We start from the raw sequence: 9,383 nt of genomic DNA, 5'->3' as shown, positions 1-9,383 counted from the left end.
CTTCTCTTCTCTTCTCTTCCCTTCCCTCTTCTCTTCTCTTCTCTTCTCTTCTTCTCTTCTCATGTTATCCCATCCCATCTCATCTCTTCCCTCTTCTCTTCTCTTCTCTTCTCTTCTCTTCTCTTCTCTTCCCTCTTCTCTTCTCTTCTCTTCTCTTCTCATGTTATCCCATCTCATCTCATCTCTTCTCTTCCCTCCTCCCTCCCTCCCTCCCTCCCTTCCTCCCTCCTCTCTCTTTCCCTCTCCTTCCCTCTCTCTCCTTCCCTCCCTCTCCCTCTCCCTTTCCTTCCCTTTCTCATTCTCCTCCCTCCCTCCCTCTCTCCCTCTCCTTCCCCATTCTCCTTCCTCCCTCTCCCCATCTGTTCCTCATTCTCCTTCCTTCGCCCTCCCCTCCCCTCCCCTCCCCTCCCATCCTCTTCTCTTCCCTTCCCTTCCCTACCCTTCTCTTCTCTTCCCTCTTCTCTTCTCTTCTCTTCTCTTCTCTTCTCTTCTCTTCCCTTCCCTCTTCTCTTCTCTTCTCTTCTTCTCATGTTATCCCATCTCATCTCATCTCTTCCCTCTTCTCTCCTCTTCTCTTCTCTTCTCTTCCCTCTTCTCTTCTCTTCTCTTCTCTTCTCTTCTCTTCCCTTCCCTCTTCTCTTCTCTTCTCTTCTCTTCTTCTCTTCTCATGTTATCCCATCCCATCTCATCTCTTCCCTCTTCTCTTCTCTTCTCTTCTCTTCTCTTCCCTCTTCTCTTCTCTTCTCTTCTCTTCTCTTCTCATGTTATCCCATCTCATCTCATCTCATCTCTTCCCTCTTCTCTTCTCTTCTCTTCTCTTCCCTTCCCTCTTCTCTTCTCTTCTCTTCTCTTCTCTTCTTCTCTTCTCATGTTATCCCATCCCATCTCATCTCTTCCCTCTTCTCTTCTCTTCTCTTCTCTTCTCTTCTCTTCCCTCTTCTCTTCTCTTCTCTTCTCTTCTCATGTTATCCCATCTCATCTCATCTCTTCTCTTCCCTCTTCTCTTCTCTTCTCTTCTCTTCTCTTCTCTTTTCATGTTATCCCATCTCATCTCATCTCATCTCTTCTCTTCCTCTTCCTCTTCTCTTCTCTTCTCATGTTATCCCATCTCATCTCATCTCTTCTCTTCCCTCTTCTCTTCTCTTCTCTTCTCTTTTCATGTTATCCCATCTCATCTCATCTCTTCTCTTCTCTTCTCTTCCTCTTCCTCTTCCTCTTCCTCTTCTCTTCTCTTCTCTTCTCTTCTCTTCTCTTCTCTTCTCTTCTCTTCTCTTCTCTTCTCATGTTATCCCATCTCATCTCTTCCCTTCCCTTCCGAACAGGAGGCACTCAATCCTAACAAGGTGAAAAGAAAGTTTACTGAACAAGGAATTATCAGATTTGACTGGAAAAACCTTCCTCTTATTCTTAAGCTCCAGAGCTACCGCCAGCTGGCTTTTTTTCTGCGGAGTGACTTGTGTTCTTTACCCTTCCGCCTTCCTATCAGTAGGTAATCACCTCCGCTGCTTTATATTCTGTGTCACCTGCCAAGGGCCTTTACTTTTGCCTAGCCTCCCACATATGGGGGAAATTGCAAGGTCTGCTCAACAACGCTTGCAAAGAGGAGCTTAATTAGACCGGATTGGCTAACTTCTTCCTGCATTCAAACCTGTTTCCCTGCAATCCCCGATATATACTAGAGAGAGAGAGAGAGAGCGTGCTTCTGTGCCAAATCATAAGATCTGGTAACTAACTCCTAAGTTCGGAGCAACATTTACATGCAGCCTCTTACTTTGAAGATTAAGGGAGAAGATTTGATCGTCCTGGATTGTTCTTTGGGCTTTTTTTTTTCTTTTCTTCCTGATCTCCAGAGACAGTTTACTATAGCCACTGAGACGCTATTATTATTATTATTATTATTATTTTTAAATCTCTACTGAGGCTGATGAAAGATCAACGGACTCTTGAACCACTGGGCAGTCCTATGCTGCCCTGAGCTTTTCCAGAGTTGCTACGGCAACCTCTGTTCTCTGTGAGTAAGGATTGAGCATTGCTGATTTGGCTTTAACCACTCTACGAGAGTCCTGTTGGCAGAGTTATTGGGTTCCTCCATTGCTCCAGGTTGGTTTGCTTCTTCTGACCGTAGTTGGTGCAGGGCCTGTGAAAACTGCTTAGGTTTGGGGGTTAACTCCTAAATAGCAGTAGGATGAGGGATTAGGAAAGAGCTTCTAAAACTAATCCTGCTTGTATACAAACCTATTTTCAACATACCTGCTGGTACCTGGGGTTGCAGTCTTGCATCAAAACAAGAATACTGTAGAATATGAACAGCTCTAAAGCTGAAGGTATTCATTATAAAGGCAAGAGATGTCTGTATTATATATAACCAAGGAAAGAACCAGTTAGAACTAAGGAGAAAATTCCTAACCCTGAGAACAATTAACCAGTGGAACAACTTGCCTCAAGGAGTTGTGGGTGTTCCATCACTGGAGGCTTTTAAGAAGAGACTGGACAGCCACTTGTCTGAAATGGTATAGGCAGGTCTCCTGCAAGAACAGGGGGTTGGACTAGATGACCTCCAAGGTCTCTTCCAACACTGTTACTGTTACTTTCATCTATTTACTGTATTTTGGGTCTGCGTTCAACTTCTAAAATGCACGTAGAACAGGGGACGCGGCCCTCAGCTTGGTAAAAATGGAAAACAAAGGATGCGTAATAGAATTAGGATGATTGCTTCCAGGCCTCCTTTAAGTTGCAGTGCACAGAATCCATGACAGGCCTTAGGATTTGCAGAAGTCTGTGCACCCCCTTTTTCTAAATATAGGATGGGATTTCTCCAGGCTAGGAGACCGTTCTTGATTTTTTCATACTTGAGATGCAGTAAATAAAAACAGAATGAATCAGCCCTGGAGGATGTGAACACATGCAGATGGAACAGATAGCTGAAGTAGGCTATCTTGAATTTACCTCTTGAATTTACATTTATTGAATTTTCTGCTTTGTTTGGATAAAGTAAAAGTGTCTGTCTGTCTGTCTGTCTGTCTGTCTGTCTGTCTGTCTGTCTCTCTCTCTCTCTCTGTGTGTGTGTGTGTGTGTGTGAGAGAGAGAGAGAGAGAGAGAGAGAGACAATAAGATTTTTAGTAATAGTAATAGTAGTAAAGTTGGAAGGGACCTTGGAGGTCATCTAGTCCAGCCCCCTGCTCAGGCAGGAAACCCTACACCATTTCGGACAAATGGCTGTCCAGTCTCTTCTTAAAAACTTCCAGTGTTGGAGCATTCACCGCTTCTGGAGGCAGGTTGTTCCACTGGTTAATTGTTCTAGAAGTGAACACATTTCTCTTTAGTTCTAGGTTGCGTCTGTCCTTAATTAGCTTCCCTCCATTGTTTCCTGTCCTGCTTTCAGGTGCTTTGGAATATAGTTTGACTCCCTCTTCTTTGGGGCAGCCCCTGAGATATTGGAACACTGCTATCCTGTCCCCCCTTGTCCTTCTCTTCGTTAAACTAGACATACCCAATTCTAGCAACTGTTCCTTATATGTTTATCAAAGTGTTTTGAGAAATGAGACAATGCAATGCACCACAGAAATTATTTTTGGCAGGGCTATAATAATAAAGACAATCTTAAAAAAATATACTAATTTCTGCTTTTGATGCATATTAAGCCACTCTGCATTGTGCAAGTTTAAGGACTTTCTGGTAAGCCAAAGCCAGTAAGGAGAAGCATATATATATATATGTATTCATATTGTGGTTACACTATCAGTTCTTCTGTAAGGGAGAAGTACATTTTTGAAAAAACAGATTGTAAAGCATTGAAGGCTGAGCTGGGAAAGGGAACTTGAATCTGAGGCGTTTGCGCTAAGCTGTAGCACGAACTAAAATATTTACCTCAGTTTATATGTCTTGGGGAAGGGGGGAAATAGCGGCTTTGTGAACGGTTGCTGCAGCTGTGAAAAGCCAAAGCAGTTACTGTCTTTGAAAAAGGAAAATATTCTGAGCCTGCTTGCCTTTCTTCTTCTTCTTCTTCTTCTTCTTCTTCTTCTTCTTCTTCTTCTTCTTCTTCTTCTTCTTCTTCTTCTTCTTCTTCTTCTTCTTCTTCTTCTTCTTCTTCTTCTCCTCCTTCTTCTTCTTCTTCTCCTTCTTCTTTTTCTTCTTCTCCTCCTCCTGCTCCTCCTTCTCCTTCTCCTTCTCCTTCTCCTTCTCCTCCTCCTCCTCCTCCTCCTCCTCCTCCTCCTCCTCCTCCTCCTCCTTCTTCTTCTTCTCCTCCTCCTCCTCCTCCTTCTCCTTCTTCCTCTTCCTCCTCCTCCTCTTCTTCTTCTTCTTCTTCTTCTTTTTCTTCTTCTTCCTCCTCCTCCTCCTCCTCTATATTTTATTAATTTTCTAGTTTTACGTTCTTTGCTCTTCTTGATCTCTTCCAGCGACAATTGTCTATTTTCCCTTTATTTCAAATGCCACCTTCCCACAATCCTAATCTAATCATCCTAATTCTGCTAATACAGGAAGTCCTTGGTTTACAAGACTTCCTTCAGGGACCGTTACCACGGCCCTTGAAAAAAGTGACTTATCACCGTTTTTCACCCTTAACGATCGTTGTGGCATCCCCATGGTTACATGATCGAAACTGAGACGCTTGGCAACTGATTCATATTTATGACGGTCGTAGTGTCCCAGGGTCACTTGATCCTCTTTTGCGACCTCCTGACGAGCAAAATCAATGGGATTCACTTAACAACCGGGTTACTCATTTAACAACTGCAGCAGTTCACTTCACAAATGTGGCCAGAAAAAAGTCATAAAATGGGATGAAACTCCCTTCACAAATTTCCCCCTTAGCCTCCGTTGTATCTGTAATCTCCTCCAGGTTACATTTTCTTCATACCAGCGCGGCCTAAATTATACCTGTTAATTAATCTTAACCACTCTTACTTCCTTAACTTAAGAGAGGGGCAACTATCTTCAGGAAAACCTTGCAAACTCAGATTCCCTTCTTGGACCAAGAACAGGTAATCCTCAACATACAACAATTCATTTAGTGACCGTTCAACGTGACCAAGTCACTGAAAAAAAAGGTGATTTATGGCTGTTTTTCCACACTTATGACTCTTGTAACATCCCCACGGTCACGTGATCAAAATCCGGACGCTTGGCAACTGACTCGTACTTACAACGGTCGCACTGTCCCGGGGTCACGTGATTCCCCTTTTGGGGAACCTTCTGACAATGGGGAAGCCAGATTCACTTCAGAACTGTGGCCAGACAGGTCGTAAAATGGGGCAAAACCCAACTGTCTCGCTTAGGGACTGAAATTTGGGGCTCCGCCGTAAGTCGAGGACTACCTGTAAAGGCACCTTACACGTAAATTGTTCATCGATCAAGATTTTAGCTGAATCCATTCTTCCCTTTCCTGAATGAAATCTCATCTTGGTTCATTGGATGAAAGCCTGCCTTTTTTTTTCTTTTTCTTTTGAAAGAGCTGTTTTCCCTTTTTTGACAACTTTCCAGCTTTGATTATCTTTGAATGGTGAGCAAAGCAAACATTGAGATGCCTAGGGCAGGACCCAAACAGTGTCCTTGCTTGGCTGCTTATCAGCTATGTGTAAACAGCTTTTTGGGAAAGTTGAAAGGACCACTGATAATAACTTCCCTTTTAGCTGTGACGGCCCTTGACACAGTTGTAACGCCACCTCTTCCCCTCCCCTTCCCAAAAGCAATTGTGCATTAGAAGGGGAGGGTATGTGTCTGTGTGTGTGTGTGTGTGTGTGTGTGTGTGGGAGGCAGAAGGTTATAAATTGTTATAAATAGCTACCCAATATATGTTCAACACATGCTCTGGAAACCAACTAGGAAGTTAAATGGAAGAAGTTACCCACCCATCTCATGACTTTGGGATTTATTAGGTCAGGAGGATACACAATTCATTTGCAGAAGGAAACCCTGGATCAGAGTGACAAGTAATCTTGTTTTTAAGACCGGCAGAGATCTGTTTTCAGAGGCAAAAGGTAAGGCTGTTAAGATCTGTTTTTGTATTTAGAAGTAATCCAGAAAGAGTCACTGGGAGATGAACATTCAGTTATGTGAAATTAAAACCATCTTTTTCTCTCTCTCTTTCTCTCTTATATTCTAAACAAACTTTGTGACTTAGATAGCTTACGGAGAATTTCTTTTTCTTTTAATTTTTTTTTTTTTTTTTTTAAAGAATTCTGGCAATTGGAAAAAGACAACATGTTGCTTTGTGCATTTTGCTTTATTGGCCAAATAAAGATTTTGCAAAAATGCCCGATTTCATGATATTGGGATCTGTACTGAATAGTTGATATATATATGTATATATATATGTATATATATACACACTATGTGGTATAAATCCATATACTGTTCAGTACAGGTATATTATACAGTATATATATCCATCAACTATGAAGAATGGTTGCAGGAACTGGGTGTGGCTAGTCTAGTGAAAAGAAGGGCTAGGAGTGACATGATAGCAGTGTTCCAATATTTCAGGGGTTGCCACAAAGGAGAGGGAGTCAAGCTATTTTTCAAAGCACCTGAAGGCAGGACAAGAATCAATGGATGGAAACTAACCAAGGAGAGAAGCAACCTAGAATTAAGGAGAAACTTCCTAACACAGAGAACAATTAACCAGTGGAACAGCTTGCCTCCAGATGTTTTGGGTGCTCCATCACTGGAGGTTTTTAAGAAGACACTGGACAGCCATTTGTCTGAAATGGGTTAGACTAGAAGATCTTCATGGTCCCTTCCAGTCTATTCTGATTAAACTATTTAGTACAAATATAGTTTATAATATATATCCATATACTATTCAGTACAGATATATTATATATTACATATTCATATACTCTGCAGTACAGATATATATATGTCTTTGATTATTCGGGTTTTCTCCCGCGTAAAATTGGAAGTGTCTTGACGACGTTTCGACGAAGTCCCATTCGTCATCTTCAGGCTGGTGTTTTCAGCTTCGTGCTGAAGCTGAAAACACCAGCCTGAAGCTGAAGCTGAAAACACCAGCCTGAAGATGATGCATGGGACTTCGTCGAAACGTCGCCAAGACACTTCCAATTTTACACGGGAGAAAACCCGAATAATCAAAGACCTACATACATTTACCCGCAAAAACCTCAGAAAACAAATATATATGTGTATACACATACACAAATATATATGTGTATAGACATACACACACACACACATACTATTCAGCACAGACATACTATATATAGTATACATCCATATACTATTCAGCACAGATCTCAGTATCATGAAATACTACCAGATCAAGAATTTTTGCAAAATCTTTATTTTGTGCAGTATATCGTCTGTCTGGCTACTAGGTGCTCCGAAATCTAACTCTTCCAAATTTGGAGTCTAACACTTCATTCAAAATGTGATGACATAATTAGATTGCTCTTTGCAACTGTCTTCTTCATTATGAATGGGGTTGCTTCTAAAATGCCTTAACTCTCCATAAAAGAACTCCAGAAGGCATGGTTGCCTTCCTCTTCTGAGGAATGCAGGTGAATTTTTGTGCTACAGTGAAGGACAAGGTACGTGCACCAAGTGCCAAAGAATTTGAAGTTAGCATTCCCGGATCACGCGGAGGTTCACTATGTCCAACATTATTTTCCCGTGGTGTGCAGATGGATATCAAAGGAATATCCTGCACATGTTTTTCCAATCTGAGGCTGCCTTTGGTGCTGGAGGTAATATATAGCTCTCTTGATCAGGAGCTATTGATAGCTTTATCCTGTGTGACTTTGTCATCTTCTTCTACATTCTACAACCTTTAGAATAGTGATTAATTAGGATCTATTAGGGCTTTCCTTTAGGAAAGACCTTTGAGAATTCCCCAAGTGTGTATTTATTTACTTCTTTGAGCAGGATACATTTATAATTTGTTTTTGCTTGTCTCCGAGTCAGTAATTTTCAGTCATTCTCAAAAGTGGAACGGTGAGTCTTGATTTCCCAATCTTCCCAAGTCTTTATCAACAGCTTTGTGGTCAAACGTCGTTGATTGATGAACAGTTTTGTAACTTGATTTGGTAATTTGAGGATAGGTCTAGACAGGCTTTAAAAAACAAAACAAAACAGTGGGAGTTGTAATAACTGGCCTGCCTTATTGGAAGCAAAGTATCCTTCAACTATCCTCTTGAACTGGCTTGATGATATAATAGTTAAAAAGCTTTAGAAAATTCATTCCAGAAATTGGCTGGCTTATTTAGAGTGGGACTTGAAAAGCAGATGTTCTACTTTACAGGTGTGTCCCCCCCCCCCCAAAAAAAAATTTTCTGGGATCATATTTTGAAGAAGACCCATGAAACTGAAAAACTCTGTTGGAACATCAAAGCAAGTTTTCAACCATGTCTCTAGAAAAATAAAATGTCGTTCAGGAAGAAGAACAGTGTTAGTCTAGAACCAGGATTATTTCAAGCAAGTCAAACATAGATTCACAGTCTTATGCAATTGTAGACTTATTCAGGCCCATACTCTTGAAACCAAGTTAATAATAATAATAGTAATAATAATAATAATAATAATAATAATAATAATAATAATAATAATAATAATAATAATAATAAAGATGCACTGAAATTAGTATATCAGGAAGGCTTACTGACTACTGAAGAGACCAAACTGGCCTACAAGAAAGACCAAATGAAGAACAGAATAGAGGCATGGGAAGACAAAGCACTACATGGCCAATACATTAAAAAAAAAGCTGGGAAAGCAGATAATAACAAGACCTGGCAATGGCTAAGAGCAGGAAAATTGAAGAAAGAGACCGAGGGACTAATTCTGGCTGCACAAGACCAAGCCTTAAGGACAAATGCAGATAAAGTCAAAATTGAGAAGACAGCAATAGACAGTAAGTGCCGCCTATGCAAAGAAGCTGAAGAAACAGTGGACCACCTCGTAAGCTGTTGCAAGAAGATCGCACAGACTGACTACAAGCAGCGGCATGACAAAGTAGCAACAATGGTGCATTGGAAGATCTGCAAAAAATATCATTTGCCTGTAAGCAAAAACTGGTGGGATCATAAAATAGAGGAAGTCATAGAAAATGATAACATTAAACTGCTCTGGGACTTCAGAATTCAAACAGACAAGCACCTGCAACATAACATCCCAGACTTAACAATTGTCGATAAGAAAGACAAAAAAGTCTGGATAGTGGACGTGGCAGTGCCTGGAGATAGCAGAATAGAAGAGAAAGAACTGGAGAAGATAACAAAATACAAAGACCTACAAATAGAAATAGAAAGACTGTGTCAAAAGCAAGCAAGTGTAGTACCAATAGTCATAGGCGCCTTGGGTGCAATCCCAAAACAACTGGAGCACCACTTGAACACCATTGGCATTGACAAATTCACTATTAATCAATT

General features: G+C 41.0%; 1 protein-coding gene across 2 annotated transcripts in view; it reads left to right on the top strand.

Annotated features, from left to right (window-relative positions):
- Positions 1 to 1,702: 1,702 nt before the first annotated feature.
- Positions 1,703 to 9,383, top strand: part of LOC120299802 (platelet glycoprotein 4-like) — a 48,968-nt gene continuing 41,287 nt past the window's right edge. Inside the window, exon 1 of one of the 2 annotated variants that reach the window (XM_039325013.1) lies at positions 1,703 to 2,100. The gene's annotated coding sequence lies outside the window, so the exon portion shown is untranslated. Of the gene's footprint in view, positions 2,101 to 5,798; positions 5,979 to 9,383 lie in introns of those variants that run through there. The other variant, XM_039325012.1, reaches the window with a different exon arrangement.

This window comes from Crotalus tigris, unplaced genomic scaffold (assembly GCF_016545835.1).
Source record: "Crotalus tigris isolate CLP2741 ecotype Arizona unplaced genomic scaffold, ASM1654583v1 scf7180000024315.672297, whole genome shotgun sequence".
NCBI classification, from domain to species: Eukaryota; Metazoa; Chordata; class Lepidosauria; order Squamata; family Viperidae; genus Crotalus; species Crotalus tigris.
This window is presented reverse-complemented; position numbering and strand designations above follow the sequence as displayed.